Genomic DNA, 14,385 nt, shown 5'->3' on the forward strand with positions numbered 1-14,385 from the left:
GGGTTTCTGCTGCACTCTGCATGCTGAGTGTCTGGGTGACAAAGTGACGGCAGTAGGACCATTATTTGTTGTCTTTGGGCTGTGACAGATGACAGCTCATCACAGGGCAAGCAATTAAACCATAATTATACACACATAAACACATATCCTCCCATAAAAAAAAAGAAAAAAAGAGCCGACTCCCAGCGTGTCACACTGAAGAGCTTGCTGACACAAAAAACAGAGGAAGTATGTAGGTGTGTAGACACACACACACATACACACACACGAATGTGTTTGAGCCAAAATGACACACAGTAGAACAATTATACCCTGTTTATAGAACTATTTACAAGCAGTGTTCCCATAATGTATTCATGCGCTGTCATCAGAGACAGCAGGAAAAAAAAGAAAAAAAAACAACACAGAGCGACATGTGTCGGCCAAAGTCACACACTGATGCTGCAAATTCATTTGGCGTTGTCACTGAAGCGGACGGCAAAGGTGATGAAATACCCCCAGTGAGAGGGTATTATTGCTTGGCTTGAACACACACACACACACACACACACACACACACACACACACACACACACACACACACACACACACACACACACACACACACACCACACACACACACACCCCTTGGGCTGTTGAAGCGGTCCGGAGTGGAGCAGGATTACAGTTCACACGGGGCGAGCCACCAGACAACCCAGTGATAAACAGTTCAGCCTAAATAAGGGCCTTCAGATATAAAGGCAGGGACGCTACCAGATACCTGTCCTGCCTCTGGGGGCCACCACTGCCCCTCCCGCCCCTGGCTTGCTTGTTACCCAGGCAACACCTCACTTACATTCATCCATCATGTCTGACAGGTGTCAAGCACAGCTAGAGATGAGATCGTGAAATGTAAAGTCTGCAGAGGCAAAACTGGCGCTGGCTATAATGAGACTGAGAGAGAGGGGAAACTCTCTCATTAGACCATAATGATGTGTGAAGACAGTCCTAATCAGACTGTGGCACCTTATTTATGTTGGCAATTTGCTTTTTTTTTCCCCCCGCAGTGATAAAAATGTCTCACTGTCAGCCAACGCCACACATTTGTCTGTCTGTCGGGTTGTCGGTCCAATCGGGATGAGCGTTTTGCGCCCTCATACTCTTATCTCCGCAACTTACATCATATCATCCAGCCGAATCGCTCAAGGACGGCGTCGCCATTGACTCCTGTGCGATTCGTGCCTCCTTTAATATTTCAACACGAGTTCAATACATCATCACTCACCCGATGTGCTGTTGTTGACATGCGCATCTACCCGGTAAGGTTACCTCTGGCTCACTGCTTCTTCAGAGTGAATGCTTAACTATTGAGATTGTGAACTTTTCTGTGTGTGCTTGTTTGCATACTCCTGTTCACCAGGATGCACCGGGGTAAGGTGATTCAACCTGGGGCAGAGCGGCATAAATAGAGCTTGTGCAGCAACCAATAAGGCAGCACTATCAAACCCTATCCATAGAGGCAAGACAAAATCCATACTCAATAGAGATTCATGGACCATGCAAGATTCAAAGATCCCTGGCCATCGACAGCATCCATGATGACTATTGATCACGCAACGATTCCAGGCTCTATACAGAAGTGATTAGATGACTTACGGATGAAAAGTGTCACTTCCAGTTTGGAGGATGAGCTCATTTTCGACTGATACCGTATTGCTCCGCATTTCGCCTGCTCTCTTTACAGTCAGTCTCTCTGCTCTCCCCCAGTTGTTCAGCAGGAATCAAATTATCTGTAATGTCTGGCAGGACGACACTATACCCAGACAGCCTATATAATGTACAGTATCTCACTTGCAGTTTGGGATCGAGAAGGGAAACGCACAGCTCCTGTATGTTACTCACACAATGGCTGTGGCTTTTGTACCAGCTATTTCTGTCTCTATTAAGATTCTTCTCTTTCTCCACACCCCTTTAAATAAGCCGCTACTTAATTTGTAACAGTATCATTCTTCAGCGCATCTAAAGACTTAAGCAATGGTTGATGAGGCATTATACATAATAAATCAAAAGAGGCTTAGATTTATATCCCTGGTACTCTCTGTTGGACCAGCTGCAGCCTCTAAATCAGTCAAAACTGAGTGGGCTACAAAATGAATTGGCAGGCTGCACCCGAGCCCAAGGAGAAAATGAAAAACAAAACCAAAAATTCCTCAACAAAACAAAAACAAATGGCGCTCCGGAAAAATACATGTGTTATGGAAATGACCAGCTGCTAAAAATAGCCACACTCATTGTTACGATCAACACAAATACTTGATAAACAGGCCCTGAAGAAGAAAATTAATTAGCCACACTGGACTCGTAAACACGGCTATACATCAAGTTCAGCACGAAAACAATAACAAGAGACGAGGCGGTTGGAGAGAAACCTTTGACCGCCTTTCACAACACTTTGGCCTCCTTCTTCAGGCTGAGGAAGATGACAAACTCGAGAAAATGAAGAAGAACTCTGCTGATGGAGATGAGACACACACGATAGGAAGGGGGAGTAAAGAGAGATAGGTGAACGGAAAAGAATAGACACAGAAAGAAGGGATGCTTTTCGCACATGCCAGAGGGAGCAAATGCTCATAACCATGCATTCCTGTCTCCCTGACTGAAGACACGGCGTCTGTTGATGCTAATGCTAGCCAGCTGGGCTCGCAGCCAAAGGCATTAAGTGGAATCGAATTCCACCAAACTAGCTTTAATCAGCAGGTTTTTAAGGTTAGAATTACTCTCGCTCTCCTCCAGCCTGCTGGCCAAGGTTAAAGCAGACGCAGGCAGTGGCTGGGCTCAGCTAATGGGATGGAAGAGTGGCACGAGGCATGCCACTGTGCACCGACACACCCCACCCACACAGAGGCAAAAAAACAAGCTACACGTTTTAGCGAGTGCCAAGCGACACCTGCAAATAACACAGTTGTTAGGAATGGAACTTTACCTGCATGAAATTCGACATGCGGGACAAACAGGCACGCAAATCTGCACAACGCATACAACCATAACAACCAAAAAAAAAAAAGACGGTCAGTCATGCAAAATTCACCATCATTAAAAAGTCTAAAAGAAAGAGAGTAATGTGTCCAAATGTGAGAGTTTCACTCATATATAACTCTTCCTTTCGCTGACAAATTATTTGACATCACGAGGTTTAAACTGCCGACCTAAGCGAGGAGAGAAAAAAATAGATGTAGGCAATAAATCTAAAGTTACCGACTTTATATAGCTGCCTGTCTGTATCTCAATAAGTGAACCAGACTAGCAGGAATTCACTGATCCTATAATATTTAAGGAACTGGCGAAAAAACAGACAAAGAGCATACCAGGGCATAGAATAAACAGACCTTGACCTGTTTTCTGTTACTATAGCTACACCGGTTTTGAATCGAGGAGTATTCGCTTAAAGTCAGTCTAACAAAGAGGCAAGAAGCCTCTAAATCAAATAAAGGAGACGAATGATGAAGCAGAGACCCAGCCTTGACCTCAGCCCACACTGACACCTGTCAACAAAGGACGGCTGCAGCAGGAAAGTGGTTTCGGCTCGGAGATGTGCGACCGATTATATTAGCTCAGGTCTGCATTTTTTTAGCACTGTTGCAAATTTATGTTTCTAGTTGCTGCATCTTTATAAAGTAAAACAGCTTTAGTTAAAAGCTAAAAGTCAGCAAATTAGAATAATGCGAGGGACGACAGGTAACAAATGGCTCCTACGTATTTGTGTAATGGGTAAAACGGCAAATGGAAACCAGCCATTATCTGAAGACACCGCTTCCTTATCCCCTAAACTTCGAGTTGACCTTTAGATTTCCTGACTGACACGTAAAAAAAAAAAAAAACCTCTCGCAGCAAAAAGAGTAATAGGCATCTGTTTACATTATGAGGTTGGAGCTATTAACCATGACAGGCACCTCATTCCATTATAAGACGGAGTAATGGATATGGCAATAAGCTTACCGTGGCACACTTTAAAATCTGAAGGTCAGAGGTCAGGTCTCGGGTGTTGTTTTTACTGGGTGAGCCCAGTCTAAAAAGACTTTCCTGTACCATGTCTCTCCATCATGCTGAGTCAAGCTCAAATGTAAGTGCTGGAGAACAGCCAAAGTTGTTTCAACGCAAACAACGGATATGAATTCAGGAGAATGGAAACAGAGATGGAGGGCGAAGAGTTACAGGAATAGCAGGGAAGCCCCCCAAGAAAGATCTGACGTTTAATCCCGACATTGTAACTGCTCCTCAAGGTATGTATTTATCATTAAACAATTAATCAATACAAGCCTCACACGGCCAGGCTGCTGCTGCTGCTTAATAAACATAGATGGCGTTGTTTGAGTCTGTATGACCACACATTAACCTTCCCTTGTGTTAGCTGAGGTAAGGAGAAAAGAGCCAATGTGTGGAAAAGAGGAGCACGTCCTCTGCATTAATGAGGGCTAACCATCCAACACGCCGTTTTTTTTTTCTCTCCCCCCCTCCCCCCCACTGAAAAACACACACATACACCCAAACGCTGGGCGGAGACCTGCCAACGATGACATCACAGGCTCAGCCTCCCCGCCACGGGTTATGTCAGGCAGACATGCCGCCTAATTGTAAGAGAGAGCCCAGATTTGTAAATTCTCCGCCGTTCTGTTAGGGCTGATTAGCGGCGGCGGGCAGCTTCTTCCCGCTGCCGTGATCTATAGGCACTCCAAATTCCCAATATCTCCGGTGTTAGCAAGGAAGAGCTGAGAGAGACTGTAAATCATGACGAGTCCTACTGAGTGGAGGACAGAAAGAAAGGATGGATGGGATCGGGCTGAGAGAGAGAGAGAGAGAGAGGGAGGGCGAACAACACGGAGAGACGTTCTGCCTGTGTGGAAACATGAAGAGGGGGAAGAAATGGATAAAATAATTGAGGAGAGGTGATGAGAGAGGGAGCGGTGCACACCGAGGGGAAGGGCGCAAACATCAGGGGGGACATGAGAGAGTAGGGGAGGAAGGAAGAGAGAAGAGGAAAGGAGATATGATTACCGAGGAAATAGAAAAGAAAAAAAAAAAATGCCGCCGGGGAGAAAGAGAGAGTGTGGAGCAGACAAAGAGGAGAAAGAGCATGGGAGGGAAGAAAGGCAGTGGGAGGACAGAAGAAGAGAGAGAGACAGAGAGAGGAGAGGATAGAATGAATGCTAACAGGGAGCCCAAACTCGGTACTGAAGCTTTATCCTTCACAGGCGGAGGAGCAACAATCGCAAACACATTTTCTCTCGCCCTGGCCCTAAGAGAGATAAAAAAGCAATTTGTATTCTATTCCTATTCAGCGTCGCTTGGCCTGTTTCTCTGCCTGCGTATTTGTAAACACAGCTTTGTCAGAGCAGCTTAATCTTCCCAACACAAACACAGACTTCAGGAGGGAGGGGCAAGGAAAGGGTGAGGAGGGGAGAACGGTGGCGAGGAGAGACGAGGGTGAAGGATGAGCAAGGAGGATGGGAGTGTAGGGAAGGGCGTGTGTGTGTGTCTGTGTGTGTGAGGAAGGGTCAAAGGCTAAAGGTCGGGAGGGAAGTCATGAGAAGGAGTTTGGTCCGGCCATCAAGGATCTGAGCTGCTCGGATGCTCCGGCGTCAATCTGTACGTCCCATTTTGTGATGCACAAACACATACACACACACACACACACACACACACACACACACACACACACACACACACACACACACACACACACAAATAAACAAACACACGCACACATTGGCTGACACACAGCCCCCCTGTTGTCGTTTTAGCCAATAGGAGCACAGACAGAAGCAATCATTATACGGCCTGAGCCTGACAGATGGAAGAGGTGGCCCTCGTGCTGCCTAAACTGTCGCCATGCACCTATATAGTATCGGTGCAGAACATTATGCCGCCATCGAGCTCGGAAGTTAGCATTCCCGAGCTCCGACGGGGAAAGGGGGGAGGGGTAGCAGGGCAGGTGGACGGGGTCAGCTGAAGCACCTTCTGTCGGTCACAGGCCAAACCGAACCATCAGGCAGAAGGACAAACACCTTCCTGCTGCTGAGTGTATGTTAAAGCAGAGAGAATGAACTAGAGGGAGAAGGGTGGGATGGGGGGGGGGCGTGTGCGTGCGTGTGTGTTTGTGTGTGTGTGTGTGTGTGTGTGTGTGTGTGTGTGTGTGTGTGCTCAGGAGTGTCAATCGTCTGGGTGAATATTCGCTCACAGAGGCGTGAAATTAGGCAGAGAGACACCTGCCAATATTCATTGCATTAAAGTGCACCAGACTCAACCGCACCCCCCCCCTCCCACCACCCTTTGGCCTTCCGTGTTCTTCTCTCATTGTAATTCTCCATACACTGAGACAGTTTTATTACGGCGCACATTGCATAATTAAAGACCGATAGCGGCCCAAATCCACCCCGGCGTTGTGTGCTAGACGGTCCTGCACTTCAGCGCAGGCTTAGCTGGCTTCTGGGCTCTTTGTTGCTCCTCACCCCTTCTGGCAACCCCAACCCCCCCCCTCCCCCAGCAGAAACCGGGAAAAACCACATTGGACAGCAAGACCCAAGTAATGACATTACTAGGACTGACAGCTATGACAGTCAATGTCATCGATCGCGGAGAGAACGGAACAACTCCAACGCATATCCAGGGTCTATATTTTGCCTCCAATGTCGTATTCTGCACACAGAGAACGTCGACTTAACGACACATCATCCGAATTAATTTAAAGAAATGAAAAAATAAGCCCCGCTGTGGAGTTGATTCTCCGTTAACACACAAATCCTTGAGTTTGTGTCTATCAGGGCTTTCTGAAAGGTCAACAGCATCACGCTGAAAACAAGTGTCTCCTGGAGCCGCCAGCTACATAGATTACCTGACTGATTTGCTGAAGCACATATAATATCGACAAAACGCTGCCGGAGAACCGAGCCGACTTAACTCCTCGTTTGCTGCTGCCGTAGTTACAACAGGTGCTGACCCAAGACAACAGGTCCTTTGTGGAATATTAATGTCTTTATTCCACTGTAAGCAGCTCGTCAAAGAGCTCGCCAAGGCCCAGACCTCTTGCTATATGTGTGTGGGGGGAGACAGAGAGCCCTTCAGATAGAAACACAAGCCAAAGCACAAACAAAAAAAAGGCAGATCTGGAGAGAAGAGAGTGCCACAAACAGGGAGAGAGAGAGAGAAAGAGACAAGCAAAGAAAGACCGGGAAAGTGGCAGACACACAGCAGGCAGATGGAGGAGAGCCCCCGGGCAGCCCTGTGATGAAGACAGTGGGGAACGCCACTGAAGGAGTCCATGTTATGTTCAAATTGCGACGAGGAGAAGGAAAGGGCGGCTGGTTATGACGGTTGCGGAATCCAGACAGGAGTGAGGAAGCGAGAAAGAGAGAGAGAGAGAGAGAACGAGAGAGAGAGAGGGGGGAATCAACCGGTACGCCAAAAAAAAAAAAAAAAAAAAGAAAGAGGGAAAGGAAAGCAAATGAAAAGTGACATTTTAATTCAGAGGGATTCTTCTGCCTGAGTTATTATGAGATGTTTGTAAGCTGGTTTGCTCATGCATCTCCCCTGGCCTCGCGCCTGGCTCCCTCTCACCGAGGAGACCCATGTCGCTAACTTGTCTTTATCTGAGCTGCACAGCAGGGGGGAATGCACTCTGCTACCACCCTCCACTTTGATTCTCCCACCTCCACTATGGCGCCCCCCCGCCCCCATCGCTCTCTCTCTCTCTCTCCCCCCGATTCCTTCCTCCACCATTGCTCATATGCAAAATTAGCCCTGTTGCTGCTTAGATATGACCAAAGTCCTCCATGCTCCCTCAACTCTTCATTAACTGTGATCCTCTAATCTGGAAGGCGAAGGTTAGCTTCAGCTTCAGAGAAACACTTCAGGACGCGGCGCCGGCGTCACGTCCCGTGAAGCGATAACAACTGATAGGGCAGAAAAACAGTAAATAGAAGTAGAAATGCATACGTGCATGAGAATGGGATGGATATAGACATTATGATATAGGATATAAATATTGTGCCAAACAAAAACAGGAGAAGGAAGAAAAACTGAGAATGAGAATAAAATGATTTGACATTCTGCTTTAGCGTTTGAAAACGGGAGCCTGACCAGAGTATGTGATTTTCAACGTATTAGAAGGAAGGCCACGAGGGTTGTTTTCTTGGGCTGGGGCAGTAGATAGGAGGCAGACAGATAAAGGAGACAGACAGATAAAGGAGGTAGACAAATAGAGGGAGGGAATTATAGGCGCTCGCAGATACATGGGCTGAAACGCACCTGAAGTACCAGACAGGTACAATCTGGCAGGCAAAACAAGGATGGAAAGGGGTTGTGTGTGCGTGCGTGTGTGCACGTGTGTGTGTGTGTGTGTGTGTGTGTGGGGGGGGTTAGCAAATTCAATCAGGCAGGGAGAGGTACACGAACACACTCACGCGTGCACACACACACACACACACACACACACACACACACACACACACACACACACACACACACACACACACACACACCTACACTTACAAATAGAAGCACAGCCAGACAGACAAGAACATGGATAGATGCACTGTATGAAAACACAAAGGGGGATGGGGGGAGGGGTGTGTGATGAGAAATGGAGAGAAAAAGAGCAATGTCAAGCTGAGAATGAGAGAGAAGCGATAGTCAGACAGAGAGGTGGGGGTGTTGAGGGGTGAGGGTGGGGGCAGAAAGTTGGTGTGCAGACAGGTCTCCAGAGGTTATAATATATGGCATCATTTCAATCTCTCAACAGCAACTACAGCCCTCTTCTTTCATATCCTTCCACAGTCTGAGGACAGAGAGATATGTCTGTCCTTCAGAGCCAAATCGCCATTCCAGATGATATAATATGCTCATTTTTTGACATTATGTCCTCTAATCTGGATGGTTATTTGTGGCTGGATGTGATCTCTGTTCCCATTCTCTCTGGAAATCTCAAGGTTACTAATGGTAAAGGGTGGATGTAAAATGCCGACGTCAAACGTGTTTCTATGTTTGCCTTCCGCTCTTCCAGAGAGGTTCTATACCAGTGGTTGATTGATTCGCTTCATGCGCAATTAATCCCAGGATCATGCGTGCCTCGGCTGAATAATTGATCTCCGTGCTACTGTAACTAAATCTGTCAAAACAAGACACCCCACCTCCTTTCTAGGCCTTGGCTCTCCCTGTTTGCCAGTCTCCTCAACACCATCTTCTACCTGAGTAACCCGAGTTGATCTCAGGATGAAGGGTGACATGTAACACAGGTATACAACCACTAGAGGGAGTTTCCTTCTGACTGTACCTTCCTTCACACACAGGTGAGGCAACAATGTCGCAAACAAATCCCTTTTCTGCATCACTTTTTGTTCGAACACCACACTGATGTGGGACTTTAAGTTATGTACCAAAGGAAGCACAACATCTAACGCAGTCGCTCTGCGGTCCGGTTTGCAGGCCTTCCTCGTTACATGACGGGCGATGTCATCACCTAACTGCTACTGGCTGCTTTCTGCATCTACCGCCTTGGACATGCACATAAGTCACCCAAGTGTCACTCCCCCGTCCTAACACGCCACTCTCCTGTGGAACATCAGACAGCACTTCGACAGTCTCTTTGAAAGTAATGAATCTGTAATGGGGAGTCAGATTGTTCCAATTCTGTGACACCTGGAGAGGTAGAAACAGGGCCAAAATATGTCTGTGCAGAGTATGATTGGTGTTTTGTGGTACGATGATGTTTTGTAATACTTTTCTGGTCTGCAACTTACCTCTTACCTCTATGACACAATCTGGGGAGGAAGCAAGGCCACTTGGACAGAGACACAAAACAAAGCATAAAGATGTAGCCGACTGGGCAAGTCAGTTCCTCTCTATCGCCAGCAGAGTGACTAAAAGAATCAGTGACCTAAAGCGATCAGCACTCAGTTCTCTGTGTAGACGTCAACAAACAGCTGCTCGGTCTGGTGCTGAAAGACCCTTAATTTATGTCCACACCTCCTCCCTCCTCCAACTGTCTCTTTGACTTGTTTTTGCATACTGCATTTAAAGTAATAAGTACAGTATCTCCTTGAATGCCACAGAGCTATAAATCAGATGAAAATAGACCTGTCATTGCTGTAAATAATGCATGGGACCAGTTATCATTAAAAACAAAAGAGTTCTGGAGGAGGCACAGCCATGCATACGGATGAAGACGGGTCCGATGTACCAATCTCCTTTGCCCGCCCTCAGCTTCTGGCCTTTGCTGGGGGTTCTCATACAAATATTCACATGCATTAACACACCCAATGAAACAGAAATAAAGCCTACATCTTAAGTCTTGCGGAACATCATTGTGTCTTCCCAAAAACCTATTTCTGTGTTGTGTTTTTCTTATGGATTTTGCTAACAGATGAACATCCAGTGAGGCTGACACGTATGAAGAGGGTGTAGATAAGCCACTTTATTACCTAAGTTTAAGATGCCTAAAGCATCCATTCTCAATCAAATACAGTCATTACAGAGACCATTTCTGAAGTTTTTGGCACAAAATTGAAAGTAGACGCGTGTTTACTATTTCCTTATATGTCAAAGAAGACTAATAAAATGAATTCCAAGAGAACGGCGTGATATAATCAAAACCACATAATGGCAAAAGCCTTGTCAAAAGAGAGCCTTTGATTTTGTCATAGTATAATGCAGTGTGCAGTTAGGCAAGGGAATTGGATCTTGAAGACAGTGAAAGATGTTGATTTACTCCGATTTCAATGCACGGCTTCACAAATAACAGTTTGATGATGATATTTATGCAATATAATGACTCCTTATGACAAATGGTGTACAATCACACAGTCATTCAATCATATCATGTTGGTCGAAGTGACATTTCCGAGATTTAGGTCAGAGCTTAGAAAATGAGCTCCGGTTTCGATTGCAAAAACGACATTGTTCAATGTCACGACAGTTCCATGAAAATTTAGCATCATTTGTTATGTTGTGTCATCAATGTTTATGACAGCCAATCCATCGCCGAGTAAGCTGTATGTCATCTTTTATGTCATCCTTTATGACACATGCATCGTATGAAATGTCAGGGAATGTCATCTCTATGTTCCCAGACCCCAAAGCACATGTGATGGATACACCACACCCGAGAAAATCACAGTCTTTGGAGCAGACTTTAAACACCCTTCATGTTAATCGGGTGGCAGAATTGCTGTCCCCCCTGTACAAGGTAGCAGGTGAATGCATTTGCATGCAAAGCTGCAAAACGTCCTTCCATAGCAGGGGACCCTCAGGTGCAACCGAGTGGAGGTTTCAGATGGAGCTCTGCCCTCTCCTTGCCTAAAGGAGATTGGGCTGAAGTCCACCTCATCTGTGTGTGCACACCTCCCACCGGTTCTCCAACGGGAACAAACAGACACCGGAGGGAGATAGAGAAGTCAGTTTAACTGAGGCTGCAGAAAAGACAAGAAGACAAAGAAAGAGAGAAGAAGAGATAGAGAGACAGACTGTCTAATCTTTGGACAGGAGACTTGGACTAACATTTACACAGCTGCTGATTTCATGCCCCACAAAGAATACAGCAGCCAGAGTTTTCAGTGATTTCTCCTTTAGCCAGTGATGACAGTAATGGAGTCTCTGTCCTCCTAGAGCCAGAAGTTACTCTAAAGCTGGCACCATTTGAGAGCAATTGCCACAACCCATTAGCTAAAACAAGGTGTATCCCTGAGTGATACTTAATGAGAATGAAGATGGCCATACTTCTGTGTATACAGTACCTACAAACAGGCCTGCAGCACTAGTTGTGTTGTACGATAATAGGCTTCAGCGAGGCCTGTAAAGTGCTGCAACTGCAATTTTTCAGTGGGTAGAAACACAGTTTAGAGTTCATAACAGGGAATCCGGGAAGAGATTGGACAAGAAAATCTCTGAGAACCGCTGTCCCGTATCTATTTTAAACAACCTGAGGTGGTAATCTGTGAGGGAGAGCTCTGGGATGATTTCTCATCATCACACATACTAGGCACACGCGCCATTAATTAAAATTCCCTCTACATCCGATGAGTCTGGTTGGGCTGTGTTGTCTGTCTTTGCCTTGTTGTAATTCATTCCGCTTGCAAGATATGAGCTGTGTTTGTCTGCCTCTGTCTGCAGCTGCCATTCTTCAAACACTGTTAGTGACAGAGGGGTCCAGTACATCCTCAGTGGGCGACATGAGAACTGACATGTTTTGATGACTCCTCCCACCCCCAGCCCTCCTCTTTCTCTAGAGGCCCCAGTGTTTCTGCCCCGTCTCATTATGTGGGCGAGATGTTTGGGGGTCTCTCTGTGCCAGCCTGTCGCACTGTCAGCAAGCATATTGCCTCTCAGCGAGCGCACTGGCTTCTGCGGGATGCAGTTTGTTTCTGTGTGTGTGTCTGTCAGCGTGTGGATGATTTCCTCATCTAAAGGATTCCTTCCTCTCTTTGCTGGATTCCTTCAACCGAGCTTAATCATAAGGCGAGGAAGAGAGTGGCTATTAAAGTCCAGAGGGGTGCCCATGCTAATGCATGAGCCAAAATTCAACCAAACGGCATCAATACAATACATATATTCACAGGTGTCTTTTTGATTTATGCCCACAGCTATGGGCAAAATTCAATTTGGTACGATTTACACGACAAGATGAAGGGTAGTGCTTGTGAGACTCGCTGTCCAACCTGTAGATTAATAAAAGTCCGTGTCAAGATCTTGTGTGATGACAAACATCAAGATGAGTAAAAAAAAAAAAAAACCCTCAACAGAACACAATTCAACTTCTTGAAAAGAGCTTAAATGACATTTAATATATTTACTGGCAAACATAAACATAGAATGACACTGGGAGGATGAGAGGAGTGAATACAATATCTCTGACTGCTATTACTGGCATAAGAAATGATAGTGCGCACTAGATTGGTATGGTATATTGAATTTCATGTTCTTTGAAATGGAGTCTGAAATGTGTGATTTGTCTTTTGTCTATGAATACCCCCCCCCCCACATTCGCTCTCATTTAGAGACTGGCACTTTCAGTTAACTAATGCGCAATATATGGCAATGCTGCACTATTACCCCATTCTCTCTACTGTCTGTCGAAAGGACGGAACATCAGATGTGATTTGGAGATGCTTTCTTCTCGTTTCCGTTTCACATCAGAAATGTACCTGCTGGGGAGAATTTCTACGGATAAATTCCCCCCTATCTGCCACCGAAATGCGATTCATCTCATTATGGTTGATTGGAACGCTCATTACATTAGAGAGCATGCAAAAAGTATGTGTGTATGCATGTGTGTTTTCATGCATGTAAATAAAGACAAGAGATAATGAGTGTAGAGAAAGCAAGCGAGGGAGAGATAGAGAGAGAGGGGAAGAGAATGAGGAAGGGAGGAGTGTGTTAATGAGTGTGAGATGTGCTGAGGTCGCTGTGTTTGTTCTGTAATAGTGTGATGCTGCAGAGCTATGCCACCTCAGGTGGGTGATTAGCAGTAATTATATAATTACACAAAATGTGATAATAAACAGCACAGAGGGAATCAGCTCTATCATCTACTTTGCTGCAACTTGTGTATACACATAGACTCATTTTCTCATGTACAAACAAGTAAATATAAAAGCAGAGTTATTGCTTTTTTTTATCAAACACACACACACACACACACACACACACATACGCACACACACACACACACACACACACACACGATATTTACTCATGCATAGCCGAGTGCCAGCACAGAGAAACGTGGACAAACCCATTTACACCCAGATAATTCCAACCTGATACAAAAAAAGTAATGGAACACTCACACTTGTCCTCCACTCGCACCTGTGTGTAAAAACCGATTTGCTCCCTGACACACAGTAACGGCCAATAAAACAAGTGCTGACTCGCTCCCAAAGGCAGGCGAGGGGAGCAGGGGGACAAATGAACACAAACTGGAAGTAAAAAGCTGCTCCCATGAGGATTTTGCCTTTTCTGTAGTCCTCATGCTCTTTCCTGCTTGAGTGAGAAACACTATCTGAAAAAGTCCACAATTGTCCATCTCATCTCGGGCCCAGTGCAAAGAGAAACAAGTTTTAAAGAGAGGAGGTGATGTGTTTCTCAGTGCTGTTGGGAGAGAAATGGAAGTGGCCTTTTCATCCAGGTTCACGGTGGAGTAAAAGCCAAACTGTGTGTGTAGGAATGTAAGCGTGAATGCCTGTGTATTTCAAAGAGAGAGAGAGAGAGAAAGAGTCAGCAGGAACACGTGGACGTACATTTGGACAATGGCCAAAAATAGACACATCAGAGAAGCTGCAAACTGTGAATGAGTCATCAAGATGATTTGGGGTAGGATGAAACTTACAGTTAATGAATTGAGGAAAAAGAGGCTAAAAA

General features: G+C 45.7%; 1 protein-coding gene and 1 long non-coding RNA gene across 2 annotated transcripts in view; one reads left to right on the plus strand and one right to left on the minus strand.

Annotated features, from left to right (window-relative positions):
• camta1a (calmodulin binding transcription activator 1a) overlaps window positions 1-14,385 on the minus strand; it is a 112,595-nt gene that overhangs the window by 56,168 nt on the left and 42,042 nt on the right. The window lies entirely within an intron of this gene.
• LOC137613793 (uncharacterized) lies at window positions 1,201-10,280 on the plus strand. The gene is made up of 3 exons (XR_011038995.1): window positions 1,201-1,298; window positions 9,173-9,320; window positions 9,457-10,280. It is a non-coding gene; the product is annotated as an uncharacterized lncRNA (long non-coding RNA).

This window comes from Antennarius striatus, chromosome 2, assembly GCF_040054535.1.
Source record: "Antennarius striatus isolate MH-2024 chromosome 2, ASM4005453v1, whole genome shotgun sequence".
Taxonomy (NCBI): domain Eukaryota; kingdom Metazoa; phylum Chordata; class Actinopteri; order Lophiiformes; family Antennariidae; genus Antennarius; species Antennarius striatus.